This window comes from Mus caroli, chromosome 18 (assembly GCF_900094665.2).
Source record: "Mus caroli chromosome 18, CAROLI_EIJ_v1.1, whole genome shotgun sequence".
In the NCBI taxonomy this organism is placed as follows: Eukaryota; Metazoa; Chordata; class Mammalia; order Rodentia; family Muridae; genus Mus; species Mus caroli.
Genome location: NC_034587.1, coordinates 69,506,357 through 69,523,184, shown reverse-complemented (window position 1 = coordinate 69,523,184; position 16,828 = coordinate 69,506,357).

The following is a 16,828-nucleotide window of genomic DNA, read 5'->3' as shown; positions in this document are numbered from 1 at the left end:
AACCCAATCACAAAAGAAGTCACTTGATATGCACTCACTGATAAGTGGATATTAGCCCAGAAACCTAGAATACCAAAGATACTACTTCCAAAACACAAGAAAATCAAGAAGGAAGACCAACTCGTGGATACTTCATTCCTCCCTAGAACAGGGAATAAAATATCCATGGAAGGAGTTGCAGAGACAAAGTTTTGAGCTAAGACGAAATGATGGACCATCCAGAGACTAGCCCTCCCGGGGATCCATACCATAATCAGCCACCAGATGCAGACACTATTGCATATGCCAGCAAGATTTTGCCGAAAGAACCCTGATCCAGCTGTCTCCTGTGAGGCTTTGCCAGTGCCTTGCAAATACAGAAGTGGACACTCACAGTCATCTATAGGATGGAACAGAGGGCCCCCAATGTAAGAGTTAGAGAAAGTACCCAAGAGCTCAAGGGGTCTGCAACCCTATAGGTGGAACAACAATATGAACTAATCAGTACCCCCAGAGCTCGTGTTTCTAGCTGCATATGTATCAGAAGATGGCCTAGTTGGCCATCATTGGAAAGAGAGGCCCCTTGGTCTTGCAAACTTTATATACCCCAGTACAGGCAAAAGCCAGGTCCAAGAAGTGGGAGTGAATGAGTAGGGGAGCAGGTCGGGGGTGGGGTAATAGGAGACTTTTGGGATAGCATTTGAAATGTAAATGAAGAAAATATCCAATAAAAATATCAAAAAAGTGGTAGTAATCAAAATTAGATCTTGTAGGATAAGTAGAGTCTGGATACATTTATCATTTATGAAAATGAGTGGTCGAGTATCTGAACATGGGGAAATAGCAGGTGTGGCAAAATTGGGAGTGGAACAGTGTGTGTTACATTTAGAAGGCATAGAAAACCAATTTGTCTTTAAGCTGAAGGCTTGGAATGGGAAATGGTTGGGCAGAACAAGATAGGAAGCCCCAGCCAGAGTGGAGTAGGTTTTGAAACTAAGCCTAAACACATCACTAAGCAATTTGGACTTTATCCTGTATGTGGCCAACAGGGAGTCACTAAAATTTGATGGAAATTGTAAATTAGAAAGCTTAACCTTATGCGTCCCTTGGCACTGAGGAAACAAACACGCTCCTGCTCCCTAGTGGTTAAGGGTTCTGTGGAGATTTCTGTCTAGACAATGCTAGAAAGAACATTAGTTGATTTATGTTGTGATGGAGGAGAGATATGAATACTTCTAAGTAGAGGTGCACACTCAAGTCCTGGAGAGAAAGGAGGTAGAGGCTGTACTTTGAAACCCCAGAAATGTATCTTCCTTTTTATTAATCTGCATAATATCTCTACATTAAAGTCTAGACAAGAGCCGAGTGTGGTGGTGCACGCCTTTAATCCCAGTACTCGGGAGGCAGAGGCAGGCAGATTTCTGAGTTCAAGGCCAGTCTGGTCTACAAAGTGAGTTCCAGGACAGCCAGGGCTATACAGAGAAACCCTGTCTTGAACCCCCCGCCCCAACAACAAAACAAAAGAAAACAAAAGAAAAAACAAAGTCTAGACAAGTTACTAGTTCGTTTTAGGACCAGAGGTTGGTGAGATGCCTCTACCAACATGCTACTGTTAGAGAATAGTTTGATTCACAGGGTCTGGGTCTGGTGGCTCACAACCTCTTATAACTTTAATTTTAAAAGATCTTATGCTCTCTTCTGGCCTGTATGGGGACTGCACACACATACACACACACACACACACACACACACACACACACACACACACACACACACACACACATTTGTGGTCACATGGTCACACTCATTTATCTGAGAAGACACTCAAGTTAGTGCAACTTAGTTCGACCACTAAAATCTTAGGTATCTTAGGAGGAAGGATAGGATGTTTGTATGTGTTCTGGCACTGGGGTGCTCTTATAAAATCAACACTATCCCAGTATTTAGCTCTGTCCTGCCTCAAGAGGAGTTATAGAAAAGATATGATTGTCCTTCTAGATATTTAATCAACATATCTAGAAAAACTATTGTGTAATTAACCTATGATAATGATAGTATTATTAAGTATTTTCCAGGCTTTGGTGAGACTGCCTATCATGTGCATATCCATAAACCTATCAAAACTATAAATGATCTTTTAAAAACACAAAGATATCTGGCTACCAAATCAGCTTGCATGGGATTTTAGTCCTAAACTTAACATTTTCCAATTCTTTGTTGTGTTGGTGGATAAAAGACTCAGAGGTCTTTCCAATTTCCAAATCCTGTGACTAACAAAATGGAGTCTGTATACTCTCATGGATAGTAGGTACTTAAAAACATTAGCATCAGCCACATATTAGTAAGTCTATTCATTTCGAGACTTTTAAATATTCCATATAACACACCGGATTTATCTCTCCTTCTCCACTTATGTCATCCCCACGTAAATGCCCGCCTTTTAAGGTGCTCATTACGTCTCTGCAAAGAAAGGTATCCTGGATATTGAATGTTCTCTTTCAAATGTTTTGTGGCTTTATGTTCTTGAACAAACTGATATTGCTGTTTGATGTCTTGTATTTTTATCAATGTTGGGAAGCATGGGATAAATTAGGAAGTGTTATTTACCTGCTAATTGGAAGGAAGACATATCTGAACTTTGGGTAGCAAAAAACGTTGCACATGAATCCTTTTCTTGCCTGGATAATTGTACCTAAAGGACCAGGCTTACTCTTCAATGCATAGAATTTAGGAAACATAGAGTCATTCTGTAAACGTCATAGACATCCTGACTATCCAGGGGGTGATTGGGCTATTAGTCAGTATTTCGTGTGACATTTTTAGTTTCCATTTTTGTCTCCTTTTTTCCCCCCATTGGTTGTGATCTTCTTTATCAGGAGACAAGTGAGCGCCCTGAATGAGTTCACTGTTTAAATTCCCATTCCGCCTTTGCTTTCAGACCAGAACATAGCCATATCTTATATGCATGTGCTTGTTGAATCTAGCTTTAACTTTTCTAATAAAATAAGCAATTTAAAGAGTATTTGCTGTATGTCAGATATAGGGCCAAATATTGTTTAAATAATATATATATCGCACTCAGTGGCATGGAGTAGTACTGTTATTACAAGGAAGAAACTGGAACAGAGAAAAAAAGTAAATGTTTTCCTGAAAGTTAAACACACACACACACACACACACACACACACACACACACACACACTCTCTAAGTATGTATCAGAATGGGGAAATTTACTGAGGCCCCCATCCTCCAAACTAAACTACTAGGTAATAACTATATCTTTGAGATTTGGTCACAGACAGATTATAGGGAAGGCATAAATAGCTACCACACATTACGTGGGCTGTGATATTGCTAACTTCCCCCACCATTACGCTTGTATATAGCTTCAACTCCAGACTTCACACAGAATCATGACACTATCAACAACCACATGTGTGGAAGTGTACTGGTCACCCCTAGATAGGGTGTGAAGGGTGGTATACTTGACACTGTATCTTGCCTTCATAAGCACTGACTTTCTCCCTGAGACCCAAACAATAGCTTGGTATCCAATTATCCTCTGGACATCTCGGCTTGGATATCCAATTGATTCAAATATGAATTTTATTTTCTCTCTAACTCTGGTGATGCATAAATACCTTCTCGTTAAACTCCCCCTTTATTTGTTGATGAAAACACTCTAAGTTGCTTTTAAGACTCAAGCTTTCTCTCTCCTCAGCGCTCAGAAGCCATCCAGCCATCTTGTCCCATCAACTTTACCTTCTAAAGTGTTCACATATTGGACCCATTACTTCCCTCTCCTTTATTGACTTTGTTAGTCTTATTTTGCCACCTAATGTCACTTGCTTATGGATCTACTCTGTCTAACCGTTGCTCTCCCCCGTTTTGGATCATTCCATTCCATGGTTAGCACTCAGTAAGTACCACCATGCACAGGACCACGGCCGAACTTGCCTGTGCATCTCTCTCACTGCCTCTCTCCACTTTTTTCAAGTCTGCTCTTGTCCCCACATCTCAGGCTACTCTGCTCCATTACTTTCCTTGCCAGCCCTGGCTGGGAATCCACTGCTCTTCACCACTCTGAAGATTTTTCAGTCAGTTTCTTCTGCCTCAAATATCTTTTCATTATTTTTTTCCCCTAATGTATTGTTACTTTGGGTGTCTTAAGACCCAACTCAAAAGGCTCTCTCTCTAAACCTTCCTTTGACCACTTTATAGATCTGATTTTCTATTACATTTATTTTTCCAAATGTATTAAGACACACATTATGTTCCTGTTTAGTGTATCTAGAGTAATTCTTGATATTTAAAACAGACAGAAATTAAAACAATTGTATATAAATATGAGATCACTCCTGCTCTGAGGTAGATTTAAACATAAGACATTAAGTGATCAGTCACTTTAAAATTAAATGAGGGTTAGTAAAGTAGAGACAGTGGGCAGGGCAGGACTAGTGTGTTTAAAGGCCCGGCAGGGGGGAAAGAACTCCTTCAAGGAATTGAATAGGAAGTGAAGGAGGAATTCTTGGCTTATGGTGAGGTTGGCAAAACTGGAAGTGGACTATCCACTAGACTATACAGGTCTCTGTAAAGTAGGTCATAAAAATTGGAACTGCTCTCAAGAATAATGAAAATATTTGAATAATTTTCAGCTGAAGACTGAAATGACTCAATGTGTGTTTCAGAAAACAACAACCAGGTTCTGGTCTGGAGAAGAGATCAGAAGTGTGCCATCGAACAGGTGGGTCAAGAACCAATCATCTGGTTTAGTTACCTGGGAAGTGGTGTGGTTTAAACAGTTGTCTCTGACATTGCTACAGAAGGTGTCTGTTCCAGAAACATAGGCAACCTACAGTAGCATAATGTGACCACATGGGCATGCTGGAGAATTGGATGTAAGGGAGAGGGCTTGATGAGTGAGTCTCATACTTTTGCTTTTCACAGGGGAGGAAATAGCAGGCACTGTACTAGTACCTCTTGTCCTTTCGTGGTTGTGCACACATTCATGTACATGCTAGACGGTGATGTACAATGGGAGAATCTTGATTATTTGTCTGCTGTGTCCCCTTGGATCATCCATATGTGTATGCCATTAACTACATTATGAACTCTTTGTACTGGGAAATATTTCTTCTCCCCTTTGGATGCAACCCTGAGCATAGATCATAATTTTGTTTATTACAAGTGGCTTTCCATAAATGGAAAAAAATTACAACTCTCACATTGCTGACTTAAATTTAATATACAACCTGTGAGACATCCTATAAGATTCAAAGAATTGCATGCAAAGGAATTTTAGCAAGATTTTTGCTAATTTATATTGCCAAAAGCTAATCCTTCCCTGTCTTATTCCCAATGCTGAAATGAAGCTTTTCGAAAATTAATCAGGACCCTTTAAGAGCTAATAGCTAGGGTTAGGATTTGTCTTCTATCACTTCTAGTTTTAGCTTTTGACCTTCAAGTCTTCTAGATGGTAAAGAGGCTAAAGATGGCAGCTCCCTGTCCTGCAACTTGTCTGCTGAAATTCTTACTTCTGGAGACACCCAGGAGCCTGTCATCTCTGTGTGGTACCTGCTACCTCCATCTCTTTCCACCTAGGAGTGACAGGAAGATCGCAGTCAGTCCTTCCTGACTCGCCTCTTCATATCATCTTAGTATTCCTTGAGGGAAAAGCTCTAATGAACAGTTTATACAGCACAAACCCCATCAGTGACTTTCTCCAATTAAAATGACTTCTCCCGTCTTCTTTTTTTTTAATTAGATATTTTCTTTATTTACATTTCAAATGCTATCCCGAAGGTTCCCTGTACCCTCCCTACGACCTGCTCCCCTACCCACCCACTCCCACTTCTTGGCCCTGGCCTTCCCCTGTATTGGGGCATATAAAGTTTGCAATATCAAGGGGCCTCTCTTCCCAATAATGGCCGACTAGGCCATCTTCTGCTACATATGCCCCAACGGAGGAGCTAGAGAAAGTACCCAAGGAGCTGAAGGGTCTGCAACCTGATAGGTGGAACAACAATATGAACTAACCAGTGAACTAACAATATGAACCCCCAGAGCTCCTGTCTCTAGCTGCATAGGTAGCAGAAGATGACTTCCCCCTTCTTGTGTGAAGACCTCCTCTCTTAAGAAATTGTGTTAGGCCAGGCATGGCAGTGTTTGTCTTTAATCCCAGTATTGGGAGGCAGAGACAGGTAGATCTATTTGAGTTTGAACTTAGCCTGGTCTACTAATTGAGTTCCAGGACATCCATGGCTGATACAGAGAAATCCTTGTCTTAAAAAACAAACTAAAACAAAAATGACATTTATTTAGCTGGGCATAATGGTGCATGCATTAATCCCAGCACTACAGAGGCAAAGGCAGATGGATCTCTGAGTTCAAGGCCTTCTTGGTTTACATAGTGAGTTCCTGTACAGCCAGGGCTACAGGGAGAAACCCTGTCTTGAAAAACAAACAAACAAACAAACAAACAAACAAACAAACAAACCCAACAACATCAAGAAAGAAATTGTGTTAGGTACCCCCATTCTCTAATTTCTTCCTAACATGCATATATGTTTGTAGAGTTTTATATAAAGCAGATTCATCTTTTTAAAAATTTCATAGCACATTTATTAAATCATCTTTGGTCAAGGCTGTGCAATCACTTTTAGCCAATACTTCCAGACATGTGTCCATTCAATTCACACATCAATATTGATGAGAAGAGAGGTTCTTTCAGAAGAATAGAACAAACTTTGAAAATCATTGAGAGTAATCAGTGGGACCACAGAGTGGTTGGAACAGGCTTTTTATGCCTGAAGGAGATGAGAAAAATCTTCCCAAGGGCTGTCAGATGATGGATAATTTGAAACTCCTTGAAATTACTTATTGGAAACTGCTACTAGAACCCGGCTACAGTTTTCGACTCAGGGTTGTTTTAGCTTTTAAACATTCAGAGAAAGCTGTAGGAAAGCTGTCATTAAGAGATCAGTGAATCAAGCCAATGAGTGAGATAATTGTTCGCTGAAAAAGAGAGGTTGAATTTTTAATGTCTCATCAGCACCAGACGGGTGAGGAGGGGATGCATTGTTGGCTCCTTCCTGTGAGCTGGCCGCTGAAGCCAGGGCCTTGCTAATACAAAGCAGAAGAGAAACACTGTGAATCTGGAAAAATTAAAATGAAACAATCCTGGATCATTTGTGTGTGTGTGTGTGTGTGTGAGGCTTGTGCCAGATACAGCTGTGCTAATCGGTTGGTGTTTATTTGCCTGTTCCAATCAAAACGAAGGGCTCTTTGGGAGAGATTCTGCCTAAGAGGCTCTCTGGGAGAGACAACTAGTGTTGAGTGCTTCTAATTGAAGGATCTGTGGCCATTTGAATGGGAACAGAGGCAGCTAGGGCTGGTGAAACAATAAAACAAAGCAGGGGCAGGAAAACCCAGCACAGAAATAGTAGTAGCAAGGGGAACCTGGGTGCTTTGGCTATTGTGCTGCTAAAGGCACTGCAGTCTCTCTTCCCATTCTTGCCCTTGTTGCTATCTCCCCATCCCCCTCCTCACCTCACCCCACATGGCAGTGGACCTGCCAGGATTTGCGATTTCTCTGGAGAATGGATTCCATGTAAGTGACCACTTACATTGTAATTCCATGGGATCATAGTTGTCTGGTCTCAGCAGGTGTTGGAAGGCTACAGATTTGACTCACAAAGGCTGAGCCTTTTGTGCTAAGGTTGTATGTGTTATAAACCAACCGATGCAAATTTCAAAAAGAGAGGGGAGAATTACCTGTGTTCTGCTTATTTCCATAAACAGTCAGGTTAGTCATGGCCTAAAGGGCTGCTGACACCAGAAGAAGTTCGCTGAGGGAAAATGCTATGTACAGACGTGGTAGTGGGGATATCATCCTCACAGCCCTTCAAAGTAAGTCAGGCCATACGATCATACACAGAGTATACCAGTTAATAAACTTGAATATTCTTCTAGTAAATCTAAATAAATGTTTAGAAAGTCGGCCACACATTGCATGGAAAATTGCTATGGACTGATTTTTCTATGTCCTTGTCAGAGAAATCCATGAGGACAAATCAAGTCTTATGCAGCTCTGCTATTTGATGTGGTGCATGACCTCCTGGGGGATACAGCATTCTTTCAGTGAACACGTAGAGGATACTGGTCAGAGGCTAGATGCTGAAGGCAGACAATTTCCTATCCCCAGTTCCACTGACATTTAGAATTTGGAAACTATTCCCTAGAAAACAAGGAAACCTGGCAAATAAGATCACAGATTTACCTACATATGTGAGAGGCTTCTGGGAGAAAAGAGGCTGGAGCGGAATTCTTACACTGAGGTTATAGAAACACAGCATTACTGGTAGGTGTTATACACAGTTATAGCTCAGTGCCCCAGTTTGGTTGTTCTGCAGGAAAAATACCAATGTGGAGAATACTGGCAAAAGAGACTGCTAGAGCTTTAGTTGCTACAAAGTTGAGTCCTGACTGAGTGTAGTGATGATGGAGAGGTTACCTGAGGCCTTCAAGAGCCAAGTAAGATATCAAGTCCTGAGGGCAGTGTGGTGTTAAGTGAGGTGCATCTCTGTGGAAGTCCAACATTCAGTAAAGAATCCAAGGAGGGGAAGACAACGGTAACCTTTGCCTCTCCTCCCCTAGACTTCATGAGGCAGCAGCTAATGACACAGGGGCAGAATCCAAGCTCACTGGGTTCAGCCAGACTGTTACTTATGCTCTGTGGTATGACTACAGCCCATCTTTGCACATATGAAAGAAAATACCTAGTTAATGGGTGTATTTAAAAGCATGAATGTATGGCGTGCCTGAGTGTGTAGCTTAGAGTAGTTCCCAATATGTAGAGCACTCTTAGCTTTGGGTAAGAAACACTAATGTGTTTCTGCCACTAAAGTTGCTGCATAGATTTACTTATAGGGAGTGATTGTTTCTTGGGTTATGGACTCATGTCACATGATCATGCCTGCATGGTTTCTGAGTTCTTACAGTCTGTGTTTAGTTACTGTAGCAGAGTGTGAAGATCCAATTATCCAACAAAATAGCACCTGTTCCATTATCTGCTGATTGTTACCTTTATCACGCAGAGATTCAGAAATGAGAGTGTAGTGGTTATTTATATTGTAGATTAGACATGTAAGGGGATGAGGGCACACATGGCAGAGGGAATAACTTTCTTTCTGACGAACTTTTCCACATTGCTGGCCTGTTAAGGATGCGCGAATATGATGTTGGGTTAAAGATAACAATATGTTGTTAGGATGTACACAAGAGATGCTCATTTTCAAACTGTCCAGGAGAGCTGGATGCCAGAAGATGCACCTGTCTTCTGTGTGGTTGGGTTGAAGTTTACTGATGGAGAATTATGATTTTTGACTCGGTGCTCCATAGGTAGGTGGGGATTTGAGGATTTTGCATACAGTCTGCTGTCTATCTCTTTCTTCTGCACATTTCCAAGTTTATTGAGCCTTCTCTATTTTTTTTATAGTCACTGGACACTTTACTAGTGGCTCTTCTTTTACTTCCTTGTTTCCCCAGGGCTTGTTTTTTTTTTCTTAAGCATCTTTGAATTAGGACTAGAAACCATATCAAAAATTGAACAGAACATATATGATTCATTTTTTACAAAAGAAAACATAATTGAGTCTACTCATATATAGTATAACTTGTTTTTAAGTATAATATATAACATATAATAGTATATTGTATAATATATATTATAATACATAAAAGTTATTATATATAACATCTAACATCTAATATAATACACACTATATACTACAGAATATAGAATAACTTAAATATCTATAAGATTTTAAGGTATATGATAGGGTTCCATCCTACAAGGAATGACTTAGCTCTCTTTCATCCTGACTAGCAGAAAATGATGGAGAGTAGATCACTCTGAGAAGATATCCTAAAGAGGATATATTCACCATACAAATGTATGTGAATATTCACCACCTAGACATTGCTTTTGCATTTATATAGTGAGACTTGTGTAGTTTGTCTGATATTTTTTTTATTCACAGTTACATGCATCTCTCCTGTCACTTGTAAAAGGTGTTTGCCTAACTACTGCATTGATGTCCCATATTGCATTTTACAAAGCCCCATAGTTTAGAAATTCTTCTGCTAATGCCAACATAGGGTTGCTATGAGAAATGCTCTGCTGTGACGACTCCTTTGCACACTTTCGGCGCCCATGGTTGCACTCCTTCTGAATCATAGGGCAGGCACAAATTTAGCTACTATACATCCTGGCAGTCTCCAAAGTGTCGGTAACAACAGGCACTTGCCAAAGGCTATGTGAGAGTCTCAGTTGCTCCTCAGGCTGGCCATCACTTTACTTATAGTCCCTAAGCTTCTCACACTGAAAATGTTAGCCATCTTAACACCAATGGCTCTTATCCAGGCCCTAGAAGATTGGCTACTTATGCTATAACTTTATGAGATGCAGCCTCAGCTGTTCTTTTACTGTAAGAGGAACCTACCTCCTCAGCAGCAATTGGGAAATGTCCTCCCACCTAGCCGAGCTCTTATCTGGTTTGTTTCTTAACATATGAGTTTGTTTTACTGCTATTAATTTATATTTACAGCCAGGATTGCCCGAATAAGATGGTTTACAGGGCTCCTCTAATAAGAGCTACATGCTGGAATTACCCTAAATTTTGTGAGCCAGAAGGTTTGTACTTTCAAAATTCTAATATACAATTGTAATAATCATTATTGCTGCCACAAGTTAAAAAGCAAATATCAGTGTCTTTGTCCTTCCTGGTTAATTGAGTCTTTCATTAGGAAGACATGGAGTAAAAATATCTATTAATAAAGAGAAATAGTGCCAAGTGTTGGGAGAGGAGTGTTAAAGAGGGCGTAAGTGGATATGGGTTTTAGTGCTAGGATAGCATAGTTGGTGATAGAGCAGGCTGTGGCTATGTGGTTTTAATGCATATGATAGGAAGGAAGCCAACTTCTAAGGGAAAGAATTAGTACTCTGTCCTCCTGACCCTGAGAAAATGGAGAGAGGACAGTGCCTAGGAATATATCCTAAAGAGAATCTGTCCCCCTACAAGGCCACCTATTGCGTTATCTTTTATTTTCATCTTTGTTCTTAAGACTTACAACACAGGTAGCATATTCTAGACAGATGCCTTCAGCTTTAACAGGAGACTCTGCTCTCTGAACATCACATTCAGGTTGGAATGAAATTTTCAAGCAGTCTTCAACTATTTGTCATAATACCTTCCTCTGGGACGTTGTATTTATCATCTTTCTGTCAGTGCAGTCAAATACTGACACTGGTTACTTAGGGATTAAAGAGAAGCTTATTTTAGATCAGACTCATGTCCATGATCACAGGATCTGAGAGTCTGGTACTCTGATGAAGGTAGCATTTCATAGCTGGTGCACATGTTGGAATGAACAGTCACCTCTAAGAGCCAGAAGGAGAAAATATGGTCTGGAGTCCTCTCTACTCTTTTAAAGGCAAGTATATAATGATCTAAGGGTTACTTAGTAGTTTTACCTTCTAATAGCATACACTGGGTCCCATATCTTTAACCTATATGCCTATGATTTACACGGCCTTCATATATGTATATATGCATGTATGTGTATATATATATATATATATATATATATATATATATATTCTGGGGGGGGTGGCATTCAAGACAGGGTTTCTCTGTATAGCCTTGGCTGTCCTGGAACTCACTTTGTAGAACTCAGAAATCCACCTGCCTCTGCCTCCCGAGTGCTGGGATTAAAGGCATGCGCCACCATGCCCGGCACACTGTCTATATTTTAACCTATATTTTCATGTTGTAGTGAAGTCACAAATAACACTTTAAATTCACCAGAGAAGAATCCAAACAGACTCCTTTGTGGAGAGAATGCTTGCAACCTAAAGATGAAGTTCATTCAGGATGCCTACCCATGCAATTCTCATCTCTTTCAAAGTTGTGATCCTGGGTAAGCAATTCAGTTACAGTGTGTGTCGTTTGCAAAGTAGCTTTGTCCAAATGATGCTTGAATATTTGCCTTTGTGTTATTGGAGACCATCTCCAAACTCTTACAATACCATTGTTTGCCTGAGGGTACTGGATACATACCACTTAAGCTGTTGGTGTGCTTTAGAGTGGAGGCTTTGGGTCTTGAAGTTATCAACTTGCCTTCCAGAGGGACTGTACGCATATGTGATGGAGTCCAAATAAACTTTGTCAACAAGGAGGCTCACATGAGATTCCTTAAGAACAATGTTATTCTCATCTTTTTACATGGTGATTTTGAGACCACAGCTGGGAGATTTGTGCTTGAAACTTCCTGGGACTCGGTTCCATATGTTGTTGCTGTTTTGTTTGTTTGGTTTTTTTGGCCTGAGTTAATTTGTAGCATTTTAAGGTACTAAACTATATCTGTGATTAGAATAACACTCAAATGAGTTCTAGAAAGTTATTGTAGTCAGTATGGTTTTAGGGCCTCTGATTTTACAATTATCATGAGAAATGGATGATCTATAGGAATCATCATTGCTGTTTTCTCTCTCTCTCTCTCTCTCTCTCTCTCTCTCTCTCTCTCTCTCTCCTGTGTGTGTTGTGTGTACATGAACCTATATATTTGCACAAATACTTTGATTAAAGTATGTCTCAATTTTATTTAGAGGCCCATTGATTCTGCTGGAGTCACCTCTTAGCTTTTTTTTTTCCCTAAAATTGTTTTTCCAATCTTTAAAGGAGCTGCATGCTCTTCTTTTCATCTCTGACATACTTCAAGGATATATTCTATTCAATTTAGAAACAGTTTCTTGTGTGAAGGGAGGGACTTTACTACCAGATGCATTTTAGTAAAGTCGGTTTGTCCCAGGACAAAATATAGTAATATGGTAGTAACAACTTCCCAGTCAGTCTGCAAGCTAAGTAAAGGAAAAAAAGAAAGATTGCAGCATTTTAGACCTTTTAGCACTTGAAAAACCATACAGAGTCTTAAAGGTGTAGGTATTTGAAATCTTTGCCTATTTGACATTATGTTCTTCCGCAAAACCTCAAAAAAACATCAAAAGGAAATTTAGGAGTCATCCAATTCATTGGTTTCCAAATGCTTTCTATAGGCCTGAGTTAGAGTTTTCAGTTGTTGAAGAGCAGAAGCTCCTGCTTGGAATACGCTGTGCTTGTTTCTAAATAGCCTACTTTTATATCCTTTCATTTTTCATAAAGTAACTCATTGTTATAGCCATTCACATCCAGATGTATAGCTCTAGCAGAGTCTTTGTTGTACAGTTGAGTAAGTAACTTGGAACAAGTTAACCATTAAACATTCTGAAGGAGCAGTGGTGGCTTGCAAGGCTGCGGTTTAGATGTCTATCAGTGATATGCATACTCTGGTGCAATGTGTGTGTGTGTGTGTGTGTGTGTGTGTGTGTGAGAGAGAGAGAGAGAGAGAGAGAGAGAGAGAGAGAGAGAGAGAGAGAGAGAGAGAGAACTTACTCAACCAAGCTAGGGCAGGGACTAGAAGATGAAAATGTTGCTTGTATCAGGGGAGAATGGAGGGCGGGGTCAAAGTTGCTCTGCAGTTATTGCATCCCTCTTGGCATTGTCAGGAGAGGGCAAACCTTTGTTCTTCATGTAGATAGCAAAGTCAGTTTTATATACATTGAGGGTACGATGACAAAAGGTTTGACTATGAAGGTGGAACTGCAGAATCAAAGGGTACCGAAGTGTACTCCAGGCTCCATTAGAAGGACCAGTTCTGTTAAAGAGATGGAAAAAAAAATTCTACTCAAGAGACAGGTGCTTTAAATTATGTCAATAAATACTTGAAAGAATTCTTTTTAATGCATCTGAGTTCTATTCCAGGTAAAAGATGACTCCCTGACAGAGGCAGACTTAAAACGCTCATGTTGTTTTAATGGGGATGTTAATATTCTTCTCTAAGAGAGATAAATCTTTATAAAATATTACTTCAATCCTGCCAAGTTTTAATCAAAACCTTAGGTGGCTATCTGGGTTCAGAGTTGCCAGAATTATGAAATTTTTTAAAAATTAGATTACATTTTATTTTAATTTTTCCAATTATAATGTATGCAAGTCTCAGGGAAAGAAGACTAACATAGACAAAGGGATTCTAGATTCCTTAAATGTAGTGTGAAATAGTATCACCCTGATTTTAACTCTCCTCTGGGAACATGTTTCTGCCAACTCTTAGAATAAAAGAACTGCATTTCTTTTATATCCACCCCCTTTCCCTTTCCACACTTCACTCTTCACAACTCCAGCCAGGCACACTTGTTCTCTTCTGGGGACTATGCTAATGACAACAAGAGCTTCTCCAAAGCCTTTGGGTGAATGTGAGATGACTAGACCCGACAGAGCTTTTGGAATTCTGGAAGTAAAGGACAAATTTGCTGTAACCATTGCTAATATGAAAACCAAGTAGTACCTTTACTTAGGGAGGGGGGATAGAAGTCCAAAATACTCAAACACGTGGACCAACAGGTTGCCTGTTATGTATCCTGTATGGTCTGTGAATCTTGTACAAGTAAAGGGTTGTGGCACTGAATGGCTTGTTTAATACAATCGGACCTATACTCCCCATTCACTTTAAGATGAATCTCAGATTCTAGTTTGTAATGAAAGCTAATATATATATTTAAAATAGTAATCATTTTTCGGCATCAAAATATTCTTTCAGCTCACTTTAAGAAGAAGGGACCTTTTAATGGCTTTTGGGCAAAGAGTTTGTGAGAACAAAGGCAGTCATTGTCTACTCTTATGGGTTAAAATAGGCTCCCTCAATGCAATTGCAAATGTAAGGGCATACAGTACATGGTGTTTAAAGTAAGAGGCACTGAAAAGAGATAGATGAATTAGGATTATCGGAAAGCTGGAAGTTGTGGGTGCAATTTTGGAAGTGAATTCTGAATTGAGAAGGACTCCAGAGCTCACAGTAGCAGACACTCAAGGATTTTCTCTATCATGGATGTTTTCATGAGTGTATGTATGTATGTTTGAGTGAATGAGTGCATGCGTAAATTAAGAATAGAGATCAAAGAAAATAAAGAAAAAGACGAGAAATTTACATAAAATGATCAGTGACATTCCCCAGTTTTCATCTAATTAATTACAAGGAACAAGCAGAGCACATGGCTCTTTTATTTCACTGGGCACATGGCCACGAACTATGAATCTTAGATTTACAAGGTTCCTCTGAAGCTTGGAGTACTTATATAGCTAAGCTAGAGTCAATGAAAGTAAGTGGAAATGGTGAATTAACCTTCTAGAAGTGTCTTCAGCGTAAGTAGATGGTTCCTCTCTTTCTCATTGTGTTGTATACCGAGACACATTGGTAAGTATGACATTGAGACCGAAGTAGCCCTTTCTCTTATCTTGGATTTTCTGAGTCAAGAAATATTGAATTCATATGCACACATCATTCTACAATATAAACTCAGCTGCTCCCCCTACATCTTCTAGCACAATTCTAAAGTAGAGCAATCTGGCGAGTATTTCTAAGACTCTTGTTAAATTCTTGGCCAACTGGTTTGTCTCAAGTTCCTTATAAAACCTGGATGTGGTTGGAGCTGACTTCTGGCTCTGTGAAACCATAAAAGCATGGTGTTCTCCTTAGGGTGGTAACCCTGATGAACCACCTATAAAGCAAGCCTGCTCTGCTCTTAATTTCTATCAGTTTCAATTAATGTAAAATTTAAATTGCAAAACCAATGTCTTGTTTTATAGACATAAACCCACGAGATTAAGAACTCCATTTGGAGATAGCTTTAAGAGCCACTTTGAAGATTTTTATGAATATGAGGTCAGTATCGTGTGCATTTTCTTTCTTCATGGCCTTAGCTCATCCACCTTTTGAATTTAATGCATAGCATTACCCTTCCTCGTCTATCCCTGCAGTATTTTTTTTAGTTTGTATTTTTTATTAGATATTTTCTTCATTGACATTTCAAATGCTATCCTGAAAGTCCCTTATACCTTCCCCCCACCCTGCTCCCAAACCCACCCACTTCTGCTTCCTGGCCCTGGCATTCCCCTATACTGAGGCATATAATCTTTGCAAGACCAAAGGCCTCTCCTTCCAATGATGACTGACTAGGCCATCTTCTGCTACAAATTCAACTAGAGACACAAGCTCTGGAAGTACTGGTTAGTTCATATTGTTGTTCCTCCTATAGGGTTGCAGACCCCTTTAGCTCCTTGGGTACTTTTTCTAGCTCCTTCATTGGGGGTCCTGTGTTCCTTCCAATAGATGACTGTGAGCATCCACTTCTGTATTTGCCAGGCACTGGCATAGCCTCACAAGAGACCGCTTTCTCAAGGTCCTGTCCGCAAAATCTTTCTGGCATATGCAATAGTGTCTGGGTTTGGTGGTTGTTTATGGGATGGATCCCTGGGTGGGACAGCCTCTGGATGGTCCTTCCTTCTGACTCAGCTCCGAACTTTGTCTTGGTAAATCGTTCCATTGGTATTTTGTTCCCCATTCTAAGAAGGAACGAAGTATTCACACTTTGGTCTTCCTTCTTCTTGAGTTTAATGTGTTTTGCAAATTTTATCATGGGTATTCTAAGTTTCTGGGTTAATATTCAATTATCAGTAAGTGCATATCATGTGTGTTCTTTTGCGGTTGGGTTATCTCACTCAGGATGATATCCTCCAGATCCATCAATTTGCCCAAGAAATTCATATATTCATTGTTTTTAATAGCTGAGTAGTACTCAATTGTGTAAATGTAACACATTTTCTGTATCTATTCCTCTGTTGAGGGACATCTGGGTTCTTTCCAGCTTCTGGCTATTATAAATAAGGCTGCTATGAACATAGTGGAGCATGTGTC